This window comes from Neomonachus schauinslandi, chromosome 10 (genome assembly GCF_002201575.2).
Source record: "Neomonachus schauinslandi chromosome 10, ASM220157v2, whole genome shotgun sequence".
In the NCBI taxonomy this organism is placed as follows: Eukaryota; Metazoa; Chordata; class Mammalia; order Carnivora; family Phocidae; genus Neomonachus; species Neomonachus schauinslandi.
In genome coordinates this window covers 74,751,385-74,778,136 of record NC_058412.1, presented here as the reverse complement: position 1 = coordinate 74,778,136, position 26,752 = coordinate 74,751,385, and the positions used below count along the sequence as shown (strand labels likewise).

Sequence of the window (26,752 nt, the reverse complement as noted above, 5' to 3'; positions counted from 1 at the left end):
AAGCAGCAGAAGAGGCTGCTTGTGGGCGATTAGATTAGACCAGAGAAGATTGAGTAAAGGCTCCCCACCTGGAGATGGAGGACATGGGAGGGAAGGAGGCAGGGCACCGGGCTGGCTGTGGAAGTGTCAATGAGAAGCTAAAACACTGAAGCAAAGTCAGCTCAGCAGACACAGAACACCTTGGGGTCAGAGACCATTGAAGGGGGAGCTGTGAAAAACAAGGCAGCTCCTCTCTCCTTCCAGAGTCACATTGACATGGTAGGATTTGGTCTTATGAGGACTGACTATAGGTAATTCACTCTGTAGAGTGGAAATTCTGGGTCACGTTATGGGTGGAGGGGCCGGGATGCATAGAAGAAGCTAAAACTGAGACTCAGCTCTCCTGGGTGTGTGGCCACAGGTGGTTGTGGCACAGGGAGGCCATGCCTTCCTTGCACTGCTGGAGACCTTCCCTCTCCTCCCATAAATGCCAGTGTGAGTAGACGTACTGGGGAGAAGAGAGACACCCCAATAGGAGTACACGTAGCGAGGAGACCATCACCCGTAGTGAGTGTCTCCCGCCTTGGCACAGACATACAAGAAGGGAAGTGGGGAAAGGGGCTTTTCCATCTGCCCTAATTTCCAACTTAGTCTGGCTCAGATGAAGGAGCTAAGAATAAACCTTGGTCTCTTGGTCCTGGACTCAGGATTAGCCCCCGCCCCTTCCCTCCACCTACCCCCCTGTCTCACCACATTTCTCACTCCAAGGAGAGATGGTGGAGAATCTGGTCCTGCAGCTCCAACCGTGTGTCTGTGGGCAGCAGAGCTGGGTGGTTGCACTTCACTACTGGAAACACTTGGGCCCCTAAGAAAGAAGAACAAACCACGAAAAGCTTAGATACCACAACTTAACACCCCATTTCCCTGATGAAGTTATCAAGACCCAAAATGGGAGAAAGGACCTGCCAAAGGTCACACGGGACTGATCAGATCTTCTAGTAGGTATTACCCAATGTAGCCATGTAGGTCACTTCAAAACACATACCATAGAGTAATAGCTCAAATACAGCCTTTTTTTTTTTTTGGTCTATGTACCAATCTAGTCTATTTTTCAAAAGCCAATTCTTAAAGCACTTTAAATATCCCCTAACTACCTTATGTCAAAATTCTAACATGCACATGAAAATAGAGACTGCTCCTATGTAACCGTGTCTAGGTGGATGGTCATTTCTAGGCCCTACGTTTTGTAAAGCACATCAACACGGAGCAACAAGCTAACCATGGTGGGAAGCTTCTGGAAACCAGGCCATACAGAGGAGGAACTAGGGAAATTCAGCTTGTGGAAGAAAATACTGAAGAGAACCAGACAATGAGCTTCAGAAGGTGAAGGCTGAAGGTAGGAGAGCGTGAATCACATACATATTGTTCCTCAGGGCAAAACTAGGACCTAAACCTGCTAGAAGTCAGATTCAGATCAGAGGAAGAAAGAACTTTCCAGGTTAGATTTTCCTTTTTTCTCAGTCTTCTTTGGAGAGGGTTGTCTTAGCTTGGGCTTCTGTAAGAAAATACCATAGACTGGATGGCTTAAACGACACACATTTCTCACAGTCCTGGAGATAGGAAGTCCAAGGTCAGGAAGCCAGCATGGTTGGGTTCTTGGTAAGGGCCTGCTTCCTGGTTTATAGATGGCCACCTTCTCCCTGTATCTTCACATGGCAGGGAGAGAAAGAGGGATCTCAAGTCTCTTACTCTTCTTATAAAGACATTAATTCCAGGAGTGCCTGGGTGGCTCAGTCGGTTGGGCGTCTGCCTTCGGCTCGGGTCGTGATCCCAGGGTCCTGGGATCCAGCCCCGAAATCGGGCTCCCTGCTCAGCGGGGAGCCTGATTCTCCCTCTGCCTGCCGCTCCCCTGGCTTGTGCACTCTCTCTCTCTAATAAATAAATCTTTTTTTTTTTTTAAAGGCATTAATTCCATCATGAAGTCCCACCCTCATGACCTAATCTAACCATAACTGCCTCCCAAAGGCCCCATCTCCAAATACCATCACATTGGGGATTTGGGTTTCCACATGTGAATTTGGGAAAGACACACTTATTCAGTCCATAGTAAGGGTTTTTGGTAACATACAACTGATTCACAAGAGAACGCCATTACCTTGTAGATGTTTCTCTCTGACAGACCCAGAATCTCCTCAGGGACCTCAAGGAACTGAGTGCTGTCTACACTGAATCCAGCATTCGGCAGAGGGCAGAAGTATAGGAAAAACCCAAGGAGCCTGGGGGGGTGGACAAGAGAAGTGACAGAAGGGGCTCCTGAATGCCTGGGTGTTGTGGTGCCTCATAAGCAGTGGGAGCTAGTGGTTCAGCCTTAGCCGGGGGTGTGCAGGACATGGGTTCTCTGGCTACCATGAGATTATGGTGCTTCCTGTGTAGAGACCTGGGAGCCATTTTTCTGAGCACATAGAAGTAGAGCAAACTTACAGTTGTATTGTGGTTTGTTGTTGTTTTGTTTTGTTTCTGGGTTTTTTTGGGGGTGGGGTGGGGTTTTTTTGTGCATCATGGTTACAGACCCAGCCGTCAATATGACATGTGGGATCTTTTTGAACCATATGGTAGCAGTGGCACATTTAGTGCCCTTAGCCCTCTCCATTGGAATGGAGCCGAGAGGGACTCAATGTCCATAAAGGCAGGACCACTGTTGAAGAAACTCCCAGCTATTTGTACTCCGCCATTCTCTTCTTCTACCCATGTAAGCTCCCTGAAGCAGAACCATAGTTATGTAGGTTGTGCACTGCACAACTCCAGGAGGGACCATTCCCAACCTGTGCAATTCTCACTGGCAGCTCTATGTGAAGTCAGAGACCACGGGGAAGTCAGAGACCATGGGGAACCCAGGAGCCAGCCCAAACCATTATTTCAAAAAGACTTATTGCCTTGGGGCCCCTGGCTGGCTCAGTTGGTGGAGTGTGTGACTCTTGATCTTGGGTTGTGAGTTTGAGCCCCACAGTGGTTGGGGAGATTACTTAAAGATAAAATCTTTAACCATTGAGGCCTGCCCAGGTCCCAGCCCGTCCATGGTTTGGGGTTGCTGCCTGCCTCAAAAAGGAAAGCAAAGTTGTCTTCTCCTCTGAAAAAGCCTCCTACATAGTTGGCTTTGGCATCTTCCGGGAATAGGGAGTCAGGGATTGAGGCCTCATGAGTTTGGGTTTTCAGCTGAGGTAGAGAGAGAAGCCAGTGCTTATAACCAGAAAGTCTAGAGTCCGGTGTAGTTACCTCTAAGACTCATGACTGTTAACCCAGCCTGGGCTCTATTTCACGACAGTCATAGAACTGGATTCCTTAACAATAAAATAATAATAATACAGTTAAAAATAAAATAAAATCTTAAAAAGAAACAAACACTCATTGCCTCGAGAGGGGCAGTTGACCTTTTCACAGACATTGGTATGAGATTGATGGGATTCCAGCCACACCGCCAATGAAAGATGAGTGGCCCTCCCAGGTATTTCCCTACTGGACATGACCTTCAGGAAAATTACAAAATGAGTGGTTCTCAAGTTCTCACACTAAGTTGGATATTTTTATTTTATTTTTCCTTTACATTGCTCAAAAGCAACTTAACCAGTATAATATGCTGATGGAAAACGTTGCATATTAAATCCCAAAGTATAAGTTACAGGCTTAATTTTAACCTAATGTCATTTGAAATGGGAAACCATAGTTGCAAATAGCCCTGGATGTGATTAAACTCCAATAGGGGTTGGGAATAATGGAGACATGACAGACCCCCTCACAATAGCTTGCTCCACACAATAGGCTAAATGAAATTATGTACCTGACACACGGTGTATTTTCTGAGAACTAAAATGCACTTAACATCTCTGCAGTTGATATGCCAGATATTTTTTTTTTCCTATGGAGAAGAACATTAAATTTTTAAATTATTTATATATCTTTTTAAGTTGCTGGAAAAACTGTGATCTGCCAGTACTACTTACTGGAAAATCTATGACTCTCTTGAGAAAGGTCCCCTGCCTTCATGGGTGAAATTGAGAAATTTAGAAAGAATGACAAATTGGCCGTGATGCTGGGAAGCAGAGAGGTGGATGTGGCCAGAGTCCCAGGGACTGGGCTTTAAATAAGAAGGAGTTCCCCGGTTTTCAGAGAAACTTGGGGTGGGGGGATTCCTTCAGTCACTGAGAGCTCAACACTGCACTTTATTCTGGCGAAACCCTGAAACATTGTCTGTCTCTGGGTAAGAAGAACAGAAGGAAGTAGAAGGTGTGGTCAAATGTGTCTTGAAGACACTATTTTTTCCATAGAAAAATTTGTTTTCGTTTTTTTAAAGATTTTATTTATTTATTTGACAGAGAGAGACACAGCGAGAGAGGGAACACAAGCAGGGGGAGTGCGAGAGGGAGAAGCAGGCTCCCCGCGGAGCAGGGAGCCCGACGCGGGGCTCGATCCCAGGACCCCGGGATCATGACCGGAGCCGAAGGCAGTCGCTTAACCAACTGCGCCACCCAGGCGCCCTGACTCTTTTTTTTTTTTAAGATTTTATTTATTTATTCATGAGAGACAGAGAGAGAGAGAGAGGCAGAGGGAGAAGCAGGCTCCCGCGGAGCAGGGAGCCCGATGCGGGGCTTGATCCCAGGACCCCGGGATCATGACCGGAGCCGAAGGCAGCCGCTCAACGGCTGAGCCACCCGGGCGCCCTGACTCTTTTTTTTTTTTAAGATTTTATTTATTTATTCATGAGAGACAGAGAGAGAGAGAGAGGCAGAGGGAGAAGCAGGCTCCCGCGGAGCAGGGAGCCCGACGCGGGGCTCGATCCCAGGACCCCGGGATCATGACCGGAGCCGAAGGCAGCCGCTCAACGGCTGAGCCACCTGGGCGCCCTGACTCTTTTTTTTTTTTTTTTAAGATTTTATTTATTTATTCATGAGAGACAGAGAGAGAGAGAGAGGCAGAGGGAGAAGCGGTTCCCCGCGGAGCAGGGAGCCCGACGCGGGACTCGATCCCGGGACCCCAGGATCATGACCGGAGCCGAAGGCAGTCGCCTAACCGACTGAGCCACCCGGGCGCCCTGAACAATTCCGTTTTGATCCCAGTACTCCACCACTGACTGACTTCCCGTTACAGCAAAATTTTTCAAAAATTCACTCTTCCCTCTTGAAACCTCTCAGGTTCGGGCTTTTGTGTCTACTACTTCACACGGCCACGTTTGCCAAGGTCACAAAGGGCCTCCACACTGGAAATGTAATGGTCAGCTTTTGTGGTCATCTCACGAGGCTTCTCAGCTGGGTATTGGACATGACTGCTCATGCTTTCCTCCTTGAAATTCTTTCTCGGGGATCCCACCTGCTTCTGTCTTACTACCTGTCCTTCTCGGTCTCGACATCTCTATATGGATGGGTAAGAGGCCCCTAAGTATGTCAGAAACTAGACTCTTAATATCCACCATCCAAGTTTGTGCTTGCCGCTTACCAGTTAATACATAGGCCCAAAATCTCGTAATCAACTTTAACTTTTCTTTTTTTTAACACCCACAACCAGTCCTTGGGCAATACCTTTCAGATCTGCCTTCAAAATATAACAGAATCTAACCTTTGCTCACCATCTCCACCGCTGTTTTCCTGGTTCAAACCATCCACCCTCCCCCCCCACCCCCATGATCACAAGAACCTCCAAACTGCATTCTGCTTCTGCTCCCTCCCCACCTCACAGACTGGCCTCAAAACCCCAGCCCCAGTGGGCTAGTGAGCTTGTTCACATTTAAGTCCGATCACAGGATCCAGACTTGCATTCTTTCTCTAATATCCTGCTGCCCTCCTCCTTCCAAGAAGGTCACATCTAGGTGGGGGACAAGGAAAGGATTGGTGGAATTAGGACTTGAGTCAAGCTTGAATAACAAATAGTATTCAAATGGGCAAGGGTGGGGGGCAGTGCACTCTGGGGAATGCCACAGGTGGGGTCCCCAAAGCCTCAAGGCTCACATGTATTCAGAGATCGGAGAAGGGCCCAGGGGGGTGGACATGTAACATTCATGCTGGGGAGTGCCTGGGAAGATGGGTGGAGGGCCTTGAATGTCGCACTCAGGAGTTTGGCCTTTATCCTGCATTTTCCAAGAGGCTTGGGCATAAGGCGAGTGGGAGCAACTATGAAATTCACTTAGCATAGTTATCTCAGCTGCCTGCCAAGTAGTCTATTTAGTCCAATTCACAGGCAGAGCTTTGTTGAGCATTGAGAAGTCACTTGCTCCGTGTGAATCCAATCACCACGGCAGGCACACCTCAAAGAGGGAACACACAGCCGCCTCTGAAAAGCCTACCCCACACCCTGGCACCTCAATTCATGAATATGCTTTTCCAACGTCTGACGCTGCTGCTTAGCAAGGATATTATGGGACAAATCCCTGATTTGACCTTTTGTATCTCTATCCATCCCACTGTGCTAAAAGCAATTATGTGCATCTTGTGTGTGGCTGTTGGAAAGGGGAGTCACTTAGCGACGGGTCCCTTTCACACTCCAACTGTCCTCTCGCTCATTCCTTACCCCCCTCGCCACGGCCTGCACAGCAGGCCTCCTCCCCTGCTTGGCGGAGTCGAAAATGGCATTAAGGGGAGGCGAGCGGGTGGAAACAGGTGGAAACGGTTCCCGTCATGGCGATTAGCATTCCCCTTGGCCAGGCACAGCAATGGAGGGAAAATGGGGCTACAGGGGGGACAGGGAGGAGAACGCTGGCTGGGGAGCCGGAGGCAGAAGAGGGCTGAACTCCTTGTCAAAGGCACAGCCAACTTTCTACAAAAACTTCCTACAAAACAAAGCAATCCTCACGTCAGGGTGAATGGTAATGGTCTCTGCCTGGGGATGATCTGTCAGCTCTCTTCTTTGCCTGTAGTAGATTTATGTGTGCTCGTGCCTGGGTGATTAAATATGTGTGCAAGGATCGACGTCTGCACGTGTCGGAATGCACAGTTGTGTCTGTGTGTGTCTGCATCTGGTTGTGTGCGTTCCAGTGCCCGTACGAATGCCTGAGTGTTTTCTACGTGTGTAGACTAGTAAGTGTGGATGCCTAGGAGAACACATGTTGGTACCTATCTATGTGTATCTAAGGATGTGTATATGGAACGTGTGTATCTGCACGACTGCATGCGTGTCATTTCTGGACATGATATATTCCTCTGTGTATCCTTGTTGGCATGCATGAAAAGGGGCTGAGTGGAGAAGAGCTCCCCTCTCCTTCTCTCTGACAGAGCAGCTCAGCATGACTGTGGAGGTCATTCTAATCCTGGCCAGAGAGGGGAGGCTTGAGGTTACTAAATTGCCCAAGGGTTTGGTTCTTCGGGAACTTAGACCCTTGACTCCGTTCTCCCCGTCCCCCAAACTCCAGCCCTAAATGTAGTGGAAAGACAGACCCCAGAGCTAGGGAGGATGTCCAGGAAGACAACCCAGGGAGACAGTTAACAGGCTGGAGGTAAGACCCCCCAAGGAATTGGGAGAAGATCGAGGATCTTTTCTGAGCTTTTGTATATAAATAATTTACAGTGGAAAAGTGAGCTGGCCTCTTGGGCAGGAGGTAAATGCAGACAATGAAATAATGGTGAGTAAAGTGATCTGCTCCCAGCCCAGGTTCACCCCTGGTTGAGCTGAAAAAAGACTGGGCGAGAGGAAGTAAAACTGGCAGGTGTGGGAGGGATATCAGAGCCGACCTGGACCATCTCTGCCGTCTGCAAGATTGCTCACCTCCCAGTCCCATGGACATTCACCTGATGGTGCTGCCATTGACTCAGGAACTATGGCAGAAAGGAGAGAATTAGCAAGGCCTGCAGTCAGAACTATATGTTATTATCCAAAAAACCTCCCAAGCACGGCAGGTTTTATTGCATTTGGCAGCTTCCTGGCAGTCCAACTTCCAATCAGCAGTGTGTGACCTGCCTGACATGATCCTGTCACCCATTCCAGATCATTTGGGGCCTTTCAGATTATTTGCAAGGTAGGGAGGGGTTGATGAAGCCCCAGGGTTAGGCTCTCTCCTTTTAAAATCATCCAAGAGACTTGCTCAGACCTTTTATGATTACTTATTGATTGCTCATTGTATGTAAACTAAGAATAGAGATAGAAAACAAAATAAAAATTATCCATGAGGACACAAGCTGCAATAGCCAACATTTAACACTCCGATGGATATCTGCCCAGGCTTTTTCTTCCTGTTTATATAGCTATGTGCATATATATATATGTATACACATATATATGCGCATATATATGTGTATACATATATATATAGTTTTATATATATAAACAGTATTTTATATATATATACTTTTATATATATAACTTATTTTTATCACTTATTTTATCACTTATTAATATGTCTTAAATATCTTTCCATGTCAATAAAAATTTACACCATTTTAGTTTTTTTCCAAGTTTTTATTTAAATTCCAGCTAGTTAGCATACAGTGCAATATTAGTTTCAGGAGTAGAATTTAGTGATTCAGCACTTCCATACAAGGCTCAGTGCTCATCACAAGTGCCCTCCTTAACTCCTTAATCCCACATCGCAGCCATTACAGGGACTGAGAGCCTCTCAAGGCCAGGGACTGGATTCTCCTTACCACCATGTGCCCGATACCTGACCCCGTGTCAGATGCACAGCCCAGAAGATGCTAATGAGTACTGCGTAGGAGAACACAACGTGGGAACCCCCACCAGCCAGCCTTAGTCCCACTGGATCGTCTTTCCCATCTTCTGCACTGGTGACCAGTGCCCTCCACTCCTGCCAAGAATCTTAGCCAAGCCTGTGGGCTCTGAAGCCAGAGTGTGTGGGTTCAAATCCCTCCTCCTCCACTTACTAGTGCAATCCTGGGTTAGTCACCTAACACATCTGTACCTCAGTGTCCTCATTTGTGAAATGCGAGTAAGAATAGGACCTATCTCATCACAGGGTATGGGGGGGATTAGCTGGGCCCTATTTACACAGCACCGGAAACAGGAGTGAGCACTTTGTAAGCTCTCAGAAACAGCCAGCTGTGACTATTACCATGATTATTACCTCAAATGGAGAGAAGTGAGCCTTTCAGTCGATCTTGGAAGGCTTGGCTTCTTGCAATTGTATCTCTTTTGACTCTTCAAAAGAGCTCTGCTCTTTTGAGTTCCTCCTTTCTCTCCCCAGAGACCTGGAGCTTATGTGTCTGAAAGCTATTACGCAGACCTGTGCTGCCTCCATTACTCAAGGCAGAGCGCCTGGCCCCCATTACTCTCCTGCATCTGACGGAGTTCTTGGCTTCTCTTAAGCACTTGTCTCAGGGATTAAAAGACAGTCTTTGTTTCCCCATCTTTGTACAACTGGGAATCTGACCATCGGCTCCAAGATCACCTTTATAATTTTCCCAAGGACCCCAGAACCCCTATTTATGCTAATACAGTGTTGGTGGCCTACGGTGATGTCTCGAGCTTCTGAGGTGGGCACACAGACTTCCAGGGACATGGACACATTGTCTCCCATCAGAAGAAAATGACATGTGCTCTGAGTTGTACATCTAGGCTTGGGAATGGCCTGTACAGAACTATTCACATTCTCGGAGTCCTTTGTGATCCATAGTATGCTTTTTAGCAGGGTCTTCTCTGGAGTTAAGGAAACTCTGTGGAGCTCTAGCAAGTCATGTCCTTGACAACATGTGAAAGAAGTGAAGTCTGTCTCCGGTACTCCCATCTGTGCATTCACGCCCCGCTTAGTGATTCATTCAATGGATGTTCCTTGAGTACAAGGTGCCAGGCATGTCTGGTGCTGGGGGAGTGAAACGTCCAACATGGAACCTGAGCCATAGAGTTCGTAGTCAACCACGTATATGGTCAACAAACGATCATGTAAGACAGTGCATTCCCTGCTATGATGAGGAAAGCAAAGGGAGCCATAGAGATACACTGCAGGGGCATCAGGCCCAGACTGAGATGAGTAGGAAAGGCCTCCTGAAGGAAGGGATGTCTGAACTGGAATTTGGAGGATGAGTAGGAGTTAGGCAGCCAAAGGAGTGGGCACAGTATATCGAAAGGCCAGAAAACAGAAGAGAGCAAGGAATGATGAAGGGTATGAAGGATGTTGAGTGTTTCAGGATCGTAGCATTACCAAGGCAAGAGTGATGAGAGAAAAAGCTAGGGAGGCAGGCAGGGACCAGATCCTAATGGGTATCTTGAGCCATGGTAAGGATTAACACTGTATTCCCTATCCTCAAGTGCTTGTCCCACGTCCAATTCCTCCTGATTCCCTGTTGCTATGTCTGCTGATAAGGCTTAATACTCATGGGGGAGGTGAGGACAGGGTGCATTTCATTTTAGAAGGGACCTCAGAAGAGAAACAAAAATTATGTCTAAAAGAATGAAGCTATCATGGCAGAATGGCCGTCAGCGGGAAGGACATTTTGGAAGCGAGGAATCCTGCCTAACTCCTCTTTAAGCATCAATGCGTATGTAGCTGCCTGCTTCTGAAACTCAGGGAACGCATTCTTTTGTTTTTCTTTTTTCTTTTTTTTAAAGATTTTATTTATTTATTTGACAGAGAGAGACACAGCAAGAGAAGGAACACAAGCAGGGAGAGTGGGAGAGGGAGAAGCAGGCCTCCCGCTGAGCAGGGAGCCTGATGCGGGGCTCGATCCCAGGACCCTGGAATCATGACCTGAGCCGAAGGCAGACGCTTAACGACTGAGCCACCCAGGCGCCCCATTCTTTTGTTTTTCATAAGAATCACGTAAACCAGTTTTTGCTCCATAAGGACACAGAAGCCATAATCTCGTGCATTGTGTCGAGAGAGAAGCCCACGAGCATGTAGGAGCAGTTAAAACAGATTTAAGTGAGGTGACATGTATGAAAGAGCCTAGCCCAAAGTGGACATTAAAGAAATATTTGCTAAAATAAATAAATAAATAAATACTTGCTGGACTTGCCGATACCATTTCAACTAACTGTCCTCAGATGCTCACCCTTTCTGAGTGTCAGGCCCAATATGCAGTGAGTGGTGCAAAGAAGTACGTGATCCGGCTCAGGAGTTCAGGCATCTCCACTGTTGATGCTCACAGCTGTAAATGCACATGGCGGCACACGGTGATATTGAAGCCTGACAAATGGATAGCTGAGACAAGTAGAACTTTCGGACCTCTCTTCTGGCGAGGTTCCTGGAGGAGACAGGACTTGAGTAGAGCCAAAAGGAGAGTATTTACCTGGAAAGAGAAGACAGGAATCAGGAATGAGTGGGAGGGACATGTTTTGCTAAGAATTGAGAGGAATAGGGGGGGAATGGAGGTGGGGATGGGGCTAGCATCAACAAAGGCATGCACAGAAAAAGCAATCCCACCAACTAGGTACTGCAGTCAGCTGGACTGGGGAGATTGAACCCTGGCGTCACCTCTTATAAGCTGGGTGAACCTGGATAAGTTACTTACCTGAATCTCCGTTTCCCTCATCTTTAAACTCGGACTAGTGGAAACCCAGCTAACATGAGAAGCAATGTGGTGTAGACCGTTTGCCACTGAGGTTAAGAGCAAGGGTTTAGGGGTCAGACAGAACTTGCTTCACGTCACACTCAGCAAGCTACGGCTGGTATGGATTTGGGTAAATTAACTAACCTCTCCAAGGTCAGTAAGGGAGATTGTTGTGGTAGTACCGTGTCACAGATCTGTCCAGACGAACAAATGAGATAACACAGGTTAAGGACACAATGCTTGGTGCTTCCAGCATGATTGGGTGCTATTTACTAGGTAATATGGTGAGAGGAATACATCTGCAGAAGGAGAGGAATGTGAAATCAGTGCAGGGCAACTTCACCAATCGCCCTCCAGGCTGGAGGGTGTAAGCCTAGAGAGACTTCCTTCCCTCCCGGTTGCCAGTGGCCAGAAGCGCCTTAAGCAAACCACATGATCTACCTGGAACTGAAGCAACATGGGAGCTTCTGCCAAGTGCCCCTAGGGCCTGCCAAAAGCAGACATTTCCATGACTGCCAGAACAACAAGGCCCCCAGATTGACATCTGAGTGCTACTACCATCTGTGTTTCAAAGGACAGGAGGAAAATGCTCTAATTAATTAGCTGGAAAGAGGCTGAATGGAAATGCATACGCCTGGGTGTGGCCGGCAGTGTTGAGTAAAAGGAGTAGAGAAAGAGCAGGTCACATCAAGATTCATTAAGCTTTATTGACCTGGATGGTGATGAGAAGTCAATATTGGCTACTAGTGGAAAGTTTTACTGGGGATCAAAATCCAAAGTGCAAAAGAGTTGTTTGATGTTTTCCATCCCAGGACAGCCCATTGGTGTGTAGGCTTGGCTATAATTTTCTTTTGCCTCTTGAGGTAAAGATTATAACAAGTAAATTTGAAAGGAAAAATGTATTTCCACCCCCCCAACCCCGGCGGTAGGGAAGGAGGAGTTACATCAGGTCTGACTAAGTTAGAGGGGGCCTGTCGCACAGGAAATGGAACATAGGTCCCAGCCTCTGCCTCCCCCCACCCCGCTCTGCTCTGAAGTGTCCCCATTCCGGTGGCCTTTATGTCCCTCACTGCCATTTCGACCTCCTACCGGAGAAGGATCTCTTTGGACATATTTGTTTAGGTTTGTTTGTTTTTACCCTGAATTGTTGAGTGCCTTCTACTGAGCTCATGTTACATCCAGTTTTCACACTCTGCTGGGGAAGGCAGACGCATGCAGGTAACATATACTACCGGTGATCATTGTTTCAGTGGTGGAATGAGCACGGTGCATTGGTGCTTAGAGGCGAGGCCAGAATGAACATTCCCAAGTGCAGTCTGATGCCCACTGCCTCTCTCTGTCCTGCGTCCATCACTGGAGGGCACAGCAAGGGTCAACATGGAGAGGGTACCCCCTCCAGATGGGTCTGGGGGTACTGGTACTCCCGTGCTCAGCGACATAGCCTGGGTTGAATGGTTCAATCAGTAATCCAGAAATCATGGCTGCTTGCCTGCTGTGGGCACACCTGTGTGCTAGATGTTTTAGTGTAGGGAGCAGGGTGGGTAAAGAAGGCATGTGGGGGCTGCCCTCAAGGGGTTCATAGCCTAACTGGAGAGGTAAAAACTAAGCTAGCAAGCAGATGTGCTGGGAAAGGGCTTTGCTTTTGTTCTCTCTTTCTCTCTTTTTCTTGGAATGCCTACTAGGGTGGGATGCAGAGGGAGACAGACTCTTCTAGCATGACTGGGTACAGATGTACATGCTGTGCACTATACAATTTGAGGGAGAGCCATTCACATAGACAGTGAGTGACCCGACTGGAACAGTCCTGGGTGATGCAGAAGGTCAAATAATTTTAGAGATCTCATGCCCGGAAGGCAACCCACCGTGAAGTTCTCCTTCCCTAATCCCATTCTCCACTTGGCAGGCTCTAGTGCCCTCTAGAGCAGTGTTATTCAATAGAACTTTGTGTGATGATGGTGATGTTCTTTATCTGTGCTGGCCCATATGGAGGTCGCTAACCGCATGTGCCAACTGGACACTTGAAACGTTGCCAATGTCACTGGGGAACCGAACTTTAAATGTTATTTAATTTTAATTAATAATTTAAGTAGCTACCTGTGGCTAGTGGCTAGTATTGGAGAGCACAGCTCTGGAGTGAAGGATAGGCAGGCTAACAAGAAGTAAAACCCCCGAGACGAGAGCAAAAGGATATAAAGTGGCTATGGGGCTTTTGAAGAGGAAGAAGACAAAGACAGTTTAAGGGTGAAGAAGTTTCTCTGCCAACCATGAGGGAGCAGACACTTAAACCGGGTCAAGAACACCGATGCAAAGAAATCAGTGGCCAGTCACACAGTATATGACTTGACTTATATGAAATGTCCAGAATGGGGAAACCCATAGGGTCAAAAAGCTGATTAGTGGAGAAATGAGGGAATGGAGAGTGGCCGCTTGATGCGTCCAGAGTTTCCCTCTGGGGCAATGAAATGTTTGGAACTAGACAGGGGTGGGAGTTGTATGACACTGGGAATATACGAGATGCCACTGAGTTGTACATCAATAATTTTATGTCGTGGAAATTTTACTTTAGTTGAAAGAGAACCCAAATCGCTGGCAGTGAGAGGGGAGCTGGTACTACTGACAAAAACATATGAACAGGGGCTCCTGGGTGGCTCAGTCGGTTAAACGTCTGCCTTCGGCTCAGGTCATGGTCCCGGGGTCCTGGGATCGAGCCCCGCATCGGGCTCCCTGGTCAGCGGGTAGTCTGCTACTCCCTCTTCCGTTCCCCCTGCTGTGCACTCCGTGCACTCTCTCTGTCAAATAAATAAAATCTTAAAAAAAAAAAACCATATGAACACTGCCATGTCCCTAACTTTCCTTGTGATCTCTAAAGAGGTGGAATATATGATATACACCCAAAATAAAGCACTTTTATACATGCTTCAGGATTCTGTGTGAATGTATGTGTCACAGCTGACATGTCAGACCACTTGGAGTTTGGGCTGTCCCATCTGGGACAGAGATGTATGCTGGTGTGATCAAGGAGTATAGTTAGGAATGACCAAGGACTAGACTATTGGGGTGTGGAGGGAATGATATCAAGATAGCTTGGAAGGGTAAACCTCAGTCATTCATTCCCTCTGATTTGGTCAGTTGGGTTGTATTAGGCATTATAGATTTGAGAGCTTGAAAGGACCCAAAGTGATCATTAGGCCATCCTCTTCCCTTGGGTACTACCACCCTCCAAGTGAAAGTGACCAGATGGCCCAGACTGGCAATTACAGAAGTAGTAGTACCAGAAACGGCTCCCATTAATGAGGGCTTACTCTGTGTGCACGGCACTGTGCTAAGGATATCACACGTATTATTCTGCTCATGGTTTATTCTCTCCACAACCCTATGAAGTATGCATCAGTTCTATTTCAGAGATGAGAAAGCAGGTCCAGAGCACTCATTCAAACCAGAAAGCATCAGAGCCAGAATTCAAACCTACAAATATCTGACCCCAAAGCCTGTTCTTGTTTGTTTTTTTTTTTTTAAGATTTTATTTATTTGTTTGACACAGAGAGAGAGAGACAGCGAGAGAGGGAACACAAGCAGGGGAAGTGGGAGAGGGAGAAGCAGGCTTCCCGCCGAGCAGGGAGCCCGATGCGGGGCTCGATCCCAGGACCCTGGGACCATGACCTGAGCTGAAGGCAGACGCTTAACGACTGAGCCACCCAGCCGCCCCAGAGCCTTCATTTATAAAACACATTTCACGTACATTATCCTATTTAATCCTCACATGAGATAACTGAGGGTCAGAGAATAGCTTGTCCAGTATCACACAGATGGAAAATGATGGAGTCCTCTGACTCCCAAGTCCCATGTTACTTTCAGCACACCAGCACTGCCTCACATATATACAGGGAGACAAAACCACTGGAAGGTTGCACACTATCATTAAAGAAATAAATTGATTAAAACAATATTCATAGTATGACCCTCATCTGTTAGAAAACGTATTTATACACGTAAATACATACAAAGAATGCAGGAAGGATATGATACGTTGAAATAGACGGGGAGTTTATGTGACTTTTTTCTTTTCTGACTGGTCAATATGATCTAGAGTAGCGCTGTCCTATGGAACTGTCTGCCATGATGGAAATGTTCTATATCTGCACTGCCCCAGTACAGTAGCCACTGGATATGTATCTAAGTGAGTACTTGCAATTTGTCTAGTCCTAACTGAGAAGTAAGTGTAAAATACATACTGAGTTTTTAAGGCTTAGTATGAAAAGAAGAATGTGAAATATCTCATTTCGTTTACTCCTTATACTGATTGAATGTTGAAATGATTCTATCTTGGATACGGTGGGCTAAATAAAACATTATCAAAAGCAGTCTCACTTGTTTCTTTTTACTTCTTTTAATGTCGCTGCTGGAAAATTCTACATTATATATGTGACTTACAGTATGTGTCCATTGAGCAGCACTGGTCTAGAGTTCAAGAGCATGAAATTCGCCATCAGGCCCACTTGAGTTCAACTCCCAGTCTTCACTTTTCTAAGTAGGGGACCTTGAACAAGTTACAGAACTCATCCCTTGTTCTTTTTTAGTTGTTAAACAGGAATGATGATTGTCCCTAGCTCAGAGAGTTATTGTTAGGATTAAATGAGTTGATGATGGAAAGCTTCTACGGCAGGGAGTGCCTGGCACCTGTTAAGTGCTTGATAAGAATTTGTCATCATTCTTTTTTTCTAAATTTCCTAAGGTGGATGTGAATTTCTTATATAATAAAGATTAAAAAGAAAAGTGAAATCATTACATTTTTAAGTAAAGCAATTATTTTTAACCCTGGTCAGAAGCTGAGTATTTATGTTGTTTTAAAGCCGTATAGTCGTGTTTGCTTTGTTTTAGTGTGTGTGTGTGTGTGTGTGTGTGTACAAACCTTGGACGCAAGTGGAGTTGGGGACCATCACAAGTGACCATTTATTAGGCAATCTCATTCTTGCCTTCTGACCCAGGTCCTCCCCCTCCATCAAAGGGAGGGGATAATTGCATCATGGTTCCCCCTGGCATGCACAACACACCAAGTGTTCGCCTATATTTAGCCAACATGAAGTCACTGAAACTCTATGCCCACTAGATGCAATTAGTGCTTTGTTATTTGTTGCTCACATGGCTTATATCCTGACTGCTCTGCATAGTCTGTGTCCTTAGATGAATTTAAAAGAACTGAAAACCTTTTGTGCTGAGAAAACTGCTTGGGGAGTAGGAACTGAAATCCCAAGTCACTGAATCCCCTGGAAGGGATCCTGAGGTGAATGCTTGAGGCCTCCTGCAAGCCAGCGAGACCTCAATTATCCTCCTCTTTGATGGCAGGGGGAGGAGCAGGGTGAGCAGGCTGGGGAAGGAAGGGTTGGCTATATTCTACCCAACCGGTAGAAGCAGCACGTCTGGTCGGTGGCTCCCAGGAACGGTCCCAGCTCCACTTTCCTTCCTGCAATCAGAAATGGCACCTGGAATGCAAAAACACAGAGCAGCTCAGCAGGGCTGACTCTACAAGGGGACAAGGGCTGGGGGCTGCCCACAAGGCGTGGTTTCAGAGGTTCACCATGTTGGCTAGTGCTTCCATTTTACTCTTGGGGCCTCTTCCCTCTAGTTTAAGGCTCTGAAGTGCTGTGTGTGTGTGTGTTATTGGGAACATTAGCTTAGACGCCCAATTCTCAAATTTTTGTTTCTCAAAATTGTCCTCACTTTGGATGGCAAAGACTTACTCCTATCAGAGATCCAAGTTCTGTTTTATTTAACAAACAAAATAACTTCCAGGGAGCAGGCAAAGAAATAAAGCAAACACTATCGAAAATATCTCTAAAGTACATGAGGTATTCATAAAAGTGTTTTACAGGGTAAAGCAAGATATTCCTGAGGCCAAAGATTCTAGACAAAAATTTAGAGACCAGTTGACATGTTTATAGCCTCAAACATTACCGTTCTCTTGTCCTCTATGTCTTATTTCATCACTCAGATCTTTATTCTAAAATAGATGATTTTATGATGAAAAATATTTAGAAGTTATTTTCAAAAGAATATGAAGCTTCATTTTCAAAAACATTTTTGAAACTTGTTTTTATATCGCAGATGATATTAAAAGTGAGAGGGGAAAAAAAGTGAATGAATATTTCAGAAAAGCATAAACAAACCCGATTTCGTTTATCAACTACAGAAACACAGATTTTAATGACTTTTAAATATTCATTCATTCCTTTAACAAATATTTACTGAGTACCCAGTGTGAATAACAGTAGTGTACACTGGTGTCCTCGCTTTATCTGTCATTAAGTAATCATAATTGTTGTAATTTTACTAACAAATATGTTTCTGACATCATTCTTCTTTGCTTGCAATACAGATTTGCGAATGTTATTAAAAATTTATCCGGGGACAACATTAAAAAGAAAATGAAAGCAACCACATAAGCTCAACTCAGTGGCAGTTGGAAGTGGCCTTGTCTATGAGCAGAACATTGTTGTATCCCAATGGACTGTGAGAAAGAGGTTACAGACAATGACCAGCACACCTTTTTTCTCTCTCACAAAAGAAGTATGCAAGTTAAGTTCAGGGGAATTCTTTTTTTTTTTTTTAAGATTTTACTTATATATTCATGAGAGACAGAGAGAGAGAGAGAGGCAGAAGGAGAAGCAGGCTCCCAAGGAGCAGGGAGCCCGATGTGGGACTCGATCCCAGGACCCTGGGATCATGACCTGAGCCGAAGGCAGACGCTTAACCATCTGAGCCACCCAGGCGCCCAGTTCAGGGGAATTCATTTCAGGGGAAACATTGAGTCAACTCAGATTGATTAAAAAGTAAAGTATTTCAAACTTCAGCATTCTATTATTAGTAACAAGTTAATTTCCACATACCTCACACTTTAATGAGAATAGCTGTGTTGGATAGTAACCAGTCATCAACACCTCAGTGTGAATGAAGATCTGAGAGTAGATTCTCTGAGAGGGAGTGAGGTAGCTAGAAGGAGAGAACAGTGGGTACTTGGAGCAGGCAGGGGGCACCCTGGGAAGAAAAACGTCTCTAACTTCCTAGTTTTCACAGGAACCCTGGTCTCCAGAATAACCTGCCTAGGTCCAAGTCCTACTTTCCCCCAAATCATAGCAACTGAGTTCTTTACAATGACAGTTCATATTTTACTTCTACTAATTGCTATGATTACCATTACTAATTACCATGATGGAAAAGAGAAGACTGCTCTTTCTGAGAGTTTTTATAGATTGACAGTCATTATAGTGATCATTTATGGTTAAGTGTTTAAATGCATTAAAGTGGATGCAGTAAGCCTGGAAATACATATTGTTGCTATGGTTTAAGATCTAAATAAAAATAATAAGTCCATTAGCACAACAGTTAAAATATGCCATAGTATAATTGACAATCGCTTTTACTACCAGAAGTATATAACAGATGACTTTTAAAAATTTCATAAAGAGCATGTTTTCAAATCTGTGTGCAAAAGATAGATTATTCCATACATGGGGTACCTATTTGAAAAAAGAAAATAAAAATAAAATCTCTATCTCACTCTTTATATAAAATCCATTTAAAAGGTCCAAAAATTTAAACATAAAATAAATGAATCCATTAAAATTCCAGAAGATAAACTGAGTGTGTATTTTTTTATGATCTTGGAGTGAGGAAGTTCTTTTCAAGCAGAAATTCTCAAAGACAAGACCGTCAGTTGGGCTTTTTTTTTTTTTTTAAGCTAAAATGTCTCCACAGAAAAAATTGAAATGTCTCCTTACTTCACAGAAACAAGGTTGAAATAATACTGGGGGGAAATATGCAATAATAATGACAAAGGGATACGATAAAATATGCATAAAACACTTACAATGACCATAATAAATTTTATATATATATATATACTATAAAAAATGGGCAAAGACTGGAATAAGGAGTTCAAAGAAAAAGCATAACTGTCCCCGAACTGTTGAGCCCGGTTAAGATGTGAAAGGGAGACACTCTCCAGACCACCAGCCCAAGCCCCCGTTTTACAGGGGGAAACTGAGTCTCAGAAAAGTTCAGTGAGACACCTCATGGCAGCCAACCCATTAGTGCAGAATTAATTCAACTTTACCTTGAAAACGGTCTCTAGAGATCTTTGGGCAGCAAAAGTGAACAAAAGGAGATGAAGCTGCCACCCTCTGCAGCCAGACCTCTGTGTGTGTGTGGCTTCCAGAAGAACATCAGGGAGAACATGGGAGAAGCAAAGGGAGATCCCAAGGCCCTGTTGGCCCTCTTGTCTGCAGAGTGAGAGGGACCCAGCTCATTTGGCTGGGCTGCTCTCGCAGTGGCTTTCAGAGGCTCACGTTGTGAGACACTGAGTTAGAAAGACATTCCAGGTCAGCCCCCATTTGTCTGGATGACAACCTCCAGCCCAGCTCTGCTAGAGGTCACTGCCTGCAGGGCAAGGCCTTGCCAACAATGGATGCAAAGACCAGACCTGCCATCCAGGATTGGACACTGATACAATATGAATGGAAACTAACAAGAGCGCGGAGAAAGCAAAATCTGTATAATCCTAGTTGTTTTAGCTGTTGCCTGGGGCAGGGGTTCCCTAAATCTGGCCTGCGCACTGTGGCCATGGGAAATAATACTTGTAGGTAGTATACAGACACTTTTGAAATTTTAACGACCTTGTATTTTTTTTTTTTTAAAGATTTTATTTATTTATTTGAGACAGAGAGAATGAGAGAGAGCAAGCACATGAGACGGGGGAGGGTCAGAGGGAGAAGCAGACTCCCCGCCAAGCAGGGAGCCCGATGCGGGACTCGATCCAGGGACTCCAGGATCATGACCTGAGCCGAAGGCAGTCGCCCAACCAACTGAGCCACCCAGGCGCCCACGACCTTGTATTTGATTCATTATGTCTCCATACATAACTGGCCCAACAAAGTCATGATCTCACATACATGGTTTTTAAGGATAAGCCTGAAGTGTTTAGGTTAAATAAATGACTTCATTTAAAGAACAATGCTAGGGGCACCTGGCTGGCTCAGGTGGAGCATGGGACTCTTGATCCCGGGATTGTGAGTTTGAAGCCCACGTTGAGTGTAGAGGTTACTTAAAAATAAAATCAGGGCGCCTGGGTGGCTCAGTTGGTTAAGCGACTGCCTTCGGCTCAGGTCATGATCCTGGAGTCCCGGGATCGAGTCCCACATCAGGCTCCCTGCTTGGCGGGGAGCCTGCTTCTCCCTCTGACCCTCCCCCCTCTCATGTGCTCTCTCATTCTCTCTCTCTCAAATAAATAAAATTTAAAAAAAATAAAAATAAAAAATAAAATCAGTGGGCGCCTGGGTGGCTCAGTTGGTTAAGCGACTGCCTTCGGCTCAGGTCATGATCCTGGAGTCCCAGGATCGAGTCCCGCATCGGGCTCCCTGCTCGGCAGGGAGTCTGCTTCTCCCTCTGACCCTCCTCCCTCTCATGCTCTCTGTCTCTCATTCTCTGTCTCTCAAATAAATAAATAAAATCTTTAAAAAAAAAAACCCAAAACTTTCAGTTATAAAATAAAATAAAATCAGTAAGGAAAGAAAGAAAAGGAAGAAGAAAGAAAGGAAGGAAGGAAGAAAGGAAGAAAGAAAGAAAGAAAGAGGAAGAAAGAATACTGAGTATTAATGGTGCAGGTGTTTGAACACAGCAAAGATGGTGAATAAGGTTTGCCAATGGCTGAAGTTTGTGTGATTTTTTTTTTTAACAGAGAGAGCGAGAGAGAGACAGCGAGAGAGGGAACACAAGCAGGGGGATAGGGAGAGGGAGAAGCAGATTCCCTGCTGAGCAGGGAGCCCGATGTGGGGCTCGATCCCAGGACCCTGGATCATGACCTGAGCCGAAGGCAGACCCTTAACAACTGAGCCACCCAGGTGTCCCTTGTGTGATTTTTCTGCACCAGTTCTGGAAAGTAATACATTTTACAATGCCTGCCAACCCATGCATGCATACATACATGTACTCAGCTGTAAGAAAGACTCTGAGAAACAACGTTTACCACTATTTAGGTGATGCACTCTGGACCCTTGATTCATCTTTGACTCCCCCTTGCCCTTGTCTTTCTCCTTCTCCCCATAATCAATTGTCTTTAAGTTCTTCCTGTCAGTTCTGGGGCGCCTGGGTGGCTCGGTCGTTAAGCGTCTGCCTTCGGCTCAGGTCATGATCCCAGGGTCCTGGGATCGAGCCCCGCATCGGGCTCCCTGCTCCGCGGGAAGCCTGCTTCTCCCTCTCCCACTCCCCTTGCTTGTGTTCCCTCTCTGGCTGTCTTTCTCTCTGTCAAATAACTAAAACCTTTAAAAAAAAAAAAAAAAAGTTCTTCCTGTAAGTTCTGCTTCTAAAGAGTCTTTATTCACCCCTTTTTCCATCTCTGGGGCTTCCTTCCTGGTCTCTGCCCTAATTACCTTTCACCTGGATGATAGCCTAGCTCATCTCCTCGCCTCCAATCCAATTTTTCTCCTTCAATCCACCCTCCACACTGTTGCCAAAAGGCCTTAAACAAACAAACAAACAAACAAACTCTGAGCTGACCCCGTTGTGCCCCAGTGCACAGGATAAAGTCCAAGCTTCTCAGCAAGACTTGAAAAGCACCTGGTTGCTGGTTCCTGCTGACCCTTCCAAATTCCAACCCTGGCAGAATCAGGACTAGAAACCCAGGTCTCTTGATTCTCAAGTCTAGTGCTCTTCGCAGCATACCACGCTGCCTCCTCAAAGAATCTCTCCCTGTCGTTCTCATTCCACAGGTGATGTCTGCATAGCTAAACTGACTTGCTGGCACCGGGAATTTTTGTTTTTGTTTTTTTTAAGATTTTATTTATTTGAGGGAGAGAGAGAATGAAAGAGAGGTCACAAGCAGGGGGTAAGGGTAGAGGGAGAAGCAGACTCCTGGCTGAGCAGGGAACCCGAGGCGGGACTTGATGCCAGGACCCTGGGATCATGACCTGAGCCAAAGGCAGATGCTTAAATGACTGAGCCACCCAGGTGTCCTGGCACAGGGAGTTTTAAGTATACCCTGAAAAAGTAGACCAGGCCGTAGACAAGGGCACTGTGTCCCTTATCCATTACGAGCACATCATGTCATAAGTGATAGATGTGAATAAAAAGGAATTGAAAAGTGTCTATTAGGCAGGGCGCCTGGCTGGCTTAGTCAGTAGAGCATGGGACTCTTGATCTCAGGGTTGTGCGTTCGAGCCTCACTGTTGGTTGTAGAGATTATGGAAAAATAATAATAATAATAAATTTTTTTAAAAAGTGTCCATTGGGCAAAACTGAATTCACATTGAGGACCACCAATACTGCATAAGGATTATCTAGGCCACCCTCACTTTGCAATTCTTCCACAAGAAGCAGATGGTCTGTAGTGAATTTAACCCATTGGTTAAATTCCAGTCTCGATCAGCCTACTAGAGTCAGCAGAGTATACCCCACTCCCCCACCCCCACCCCCACCCCCACTGATGGTAGGCTGGCCTTAGCCAATGGAATATTAGTGGACATGACACACAGAGCCTCCAAATGTGTTTGCCGGCTTTGACTTGGCCTCTTGAACAGGTAACGCCCTCTGCCAGAAGAGCTTGCCTCAGGTAGCCTTTGTCCTTTCATCCTGGGTCCAGAAATAGAACCAGGTGGAACCTGTATCTGACCCTCAGCCAGGAGTCCAGCCTAGCTCAGCCAGCCCAGGTGAGCCCAGCTGAGATCACACCAAGGCTGCCCTGCAGACCCATTAGCAGGAAAAATAAATGCGTGTTGTCCCCAGCCACTGAGATTTTTGAGGTGGTTTGCAACGAAGCAAAAACCGACTAACCCAAAGTAAAGTGGGTTTTGTTTTGTTTTCGTTTTTATCAAGTTAAACATCAACTCCTTTTCCTTTTGTGGATCATCTGCAGGGGGAAAAGGAATAACGCTCAGCTGACCTTCTGCTAGCCCCCAGCATATTTCTGGGGCATCTCCCAGCATGCGGTTGCGTAACGCAGAAAGCTCTGCAGCCTCATTCTCGCATTAGCCTGACAAGAAAGTAAATTAGGACTGTTAACTCCTGCACTCACTCCCCCACTTCAGTCACTGCCAAGCCCAAACTAAAACAGAAAATCCGGTGGCCCTGTGTTTAAATTGGCATAGCCATGCTACTGCTTCTCCTTTCAGAAACTGCCAACTGTTTTTATCAGGGGTCTCCAGCGTTGGGGATCCTGCCCCACTAGTTTTAAGCCATGATTTTTTTTCCAGCAAGAATTCATGGTGCCCGAGTCCTTTTATAAAAGGAATGTTCCCAAGGAGGAAGCCAGCAAGGGTCAACTCCACAGTGTACAAAGGCCCGGATCACCCAGACCTCGTTTTCCTCTAGCTGAGGTCGCGGAGGAGCGTCCTTGCCCTCTGTTTGGTCTCCTCCGTGTTTTCCTTCCCCTCCCCGGGACTGCCCAGCTCGCGCCTGTTGTCACCAGGTCCTAACAGCGGGCGGAGGCCCGCCTCCCCGCCGCCCGGAGCCTCCCCGCCGCCCGGAGCCTCCCCGCCGCCCGGAGCCTCCCCGCCGCCCGGAGCCTCCCCGCCGCCCGGAGCCTCCCCGCCGCCCGGAGCCTCCCCGCCGCCCGGAGCCTCCCCGCCATTGCAAACGTTCTCCTCCAGGTGGCAGTAGAGAGCCGCTCCCCGCCCGGCAGCTTACGTCACCTTGTTTACCCGGCTCCGGGTCATTTTTAGATCTAAGATCACAGGATGTTAATTGGGCCAATGATTTCCCATTCGTTTTGGCAAAAGGCCCTTCTTGTGGGCGTCCCGACAAGCACGATGTCCTTCTTGACAATGAAATTTTGCTGCGGGGAGTATTTATTCGCAAACACTTGGAATTTCATCTTTAGGAGATGGGAAAGCTGCGTGTTGGTATGTGCTATGGGCTTGTGTCAGGGTCACTTTCGTTTTGGAGCCTGAACGAGGGTGGCATGAACTAGGGAGAGTGGGGAAGCCAGATACTACAGTGGGTGTCTGGGTGACATCTCCAGAGCCAACCGAGAGCCCGCAGGAGGAGTCTGCCTTTTGCCCTTCCCTTTCCCCTGTATAAAATAATTACTCAGCAGGAAAGCATTTGGACTTCGGAACTTGGAGGGATAAGGAAAACAGCTGATTTGGCCAATCTGTGTCCTGATTCACTGTGGGGAGACACCGTGAAGCTCAGGGGCTTGGAGAGGCGCCTGCCTCAGATGCCCTCGTCCAGGAACTGGATCTCAGTGTCTCATAGATCACACATTTCACAGGCTGGAACTTTTCATGCCAACACAACAAGCACCACTTATTTATTACTCCCACGCTACCCAGCTACTGATGAGGACAGGTGAGGCCCAGAGGAGCTAAATGGCCTCGCTCACTCTCTCATCTCCAGGCCTGGGTCGTTTGAGCCCCAGTAAAAGCGTCAGAAGCCCTGGAGTTTCTGCTCTTTCTGCGCCAGCTTTGGTGGGTAGGAGATGGAAAGCGCCAGTTTGCCGATGACTGTGCAGGAGGCAAAGTAAACAAATAGAAGTCCTCAGTTATGCAATCCTTTACAAGAAGAGGGGAGACACATCATATGCTCAAGGAAAGCAAGAGAAAATCTATAATGTTAAAAATAAATGAGCCTCGAAGTTTTTTAAGTGCCTGTTCCTCTCTGCCCACCCCCCAGCTCATCCTTTTAGCACTCCTGCAGCTGCTGGGCTTACAGAAAGCCTCCCAGAGAGGGCAGAGTCCCTCTCGCTCAGGTCCTGTGCAGTCCCCTGGAGTGATGGCACTGGCCTGGAGAGATAGATGGTTTTCACGTGGGCAGGAAGGGAAGGAAAATCGTCTTCAGTTCAAGGCCACGACCATTTCTCGAGCACCTGATCTGTGTCAGCTACTCAGGCAGGCAATATAAGGTTATAAAAACACGGAAAGTCACGGTCCCTGCCACTGCAGAACTTTGAGTCTTAGTGGTATAAGTTTATCATAGGGAATTTTCGCTCCTTTTGGAAAGCATGTGCTGAAAGAAGGGTTGAAAGAGATTTACAACAGAAAAGGAGAATGTCAGGTAAATAGTTTGGAGAAGCATACCTCCACTTGGGTGTCTACTTAAGAGTGAGTTGGGTGGGGGGGGCTCCTGGGTGGCTCAGTCGGTTAAGCGTCTGCCTTGGGCTCAGGTCATGATCCCAGGGTCCTGGGATTGAGCCCCGCATCGGGCTCCCTGCTCCGCGGTGAGCCTGCTTCTCCCTCTGCCTCTGTCTCTCTCTCTGTCTCTCATGAATAAATAAATAAAATCTTTAAAAAAATAAAAAAATAAGAATCCAGGGCACCTGGGTGGCTCAGTCGGTTAAGCGTCTGCCTTGGGCTCAGGTCATGATCCCAGGGTCCTGGGATTGAGCTCCACATCAGGCTCCCTGCTCTACAGGCAGCCTGCTTCTCCCTTTCCCTCTGCTTCTCCCTCTGTTTGTGCTCTCTCTGTCAAATAAATAAAATCTTTAAAAAAAAAAGTGAGTTGGGGGGCGCCTGGGTGGTTCATTCGTTAAGCATCTGCTTTCGGCTCAGGTCATGATCTCAGGGTTCTGGGATCGAGCCCCACGTAGGTCTCCCTGCTCAGCAGAGGAGTCTGCTTCTTCTTCTCCCTCTGCCCCTCCCCAGCTTGTGTTCCCTCTCTCTCTCAAATTTATTTTTGAGCCACTCAGGCGCCCCCATAAATAAAATATTTTTTTTAAAAAGTGGGTTGGGAACAGGGCTTGGCAACAATGGCAGAGCTGCTTGGTGGACAATGGGAGCCCGGCACCCCAGGCACTCTGGGGCTCTAAGGTGATGGAGGGAGGTGGAAAGAGGAAGGAGGGAGACACTTGCTCAGGGTCAAATGGTGCATTGAAGGGCAAGGATTTGAACCATGGAATTCTCCAAAGAAGGTTCAGGAGTGGGGAGCATACCCTAATAGCTGCCTCCAGTAGGGAGCATTCCCTAGAGCTGCTTGCTTATAGGACAAGCATAGAGACCCGGCTCCAGTTTCCTGCATCTGTGAATAGGAGGTAATACAGGAATAGAAAAAAATAAATGGCCCCAGAGCCACTTACCACCTGTAAACTTGCCTTTTTAAATGCTTTTTGTCTCGAACCTGGTGATAATTCAGATCCATCCTAATCACAGGGCAGAGCAAATGGAGAGAAAGCAAACAATGAAATTTTTAAATTTTTTATGGTTATATGAAATTTAAAAATGATTTTAAAGAACTTTTTAATTGTTAGATAGAAAACAGAGACACAGCATAAAACAAGCACACAAATTAATAAATTATAAGGCAGATACGTC

At 46.4% G+C, this 26,752-nt stretch overlaps 1 protein-coding gene across 1 annotated transcript in view; it reads left to right on the top strand.

Annotated features, from left to right (window-relative positions):
• The window catches only part of PPM1B (protein phosphatase, Mg2+/Mn2+ dependent 1B), a 222,833-nt gene that overhangs the window by 44,693 nt on the left and 151,388 nt on the right, over positions 1-26,752 (top strand). Inside the window, exon 4 of the mRNA XM_021701150.1 lies at positions 23,027-23,155. The gene's annotated coding sequence lies outside the window, so the exon portion shown is untranslated. The remainder of the gene's footprint in view (positions 1-23,026; positions 23,156-26,752) is intronic.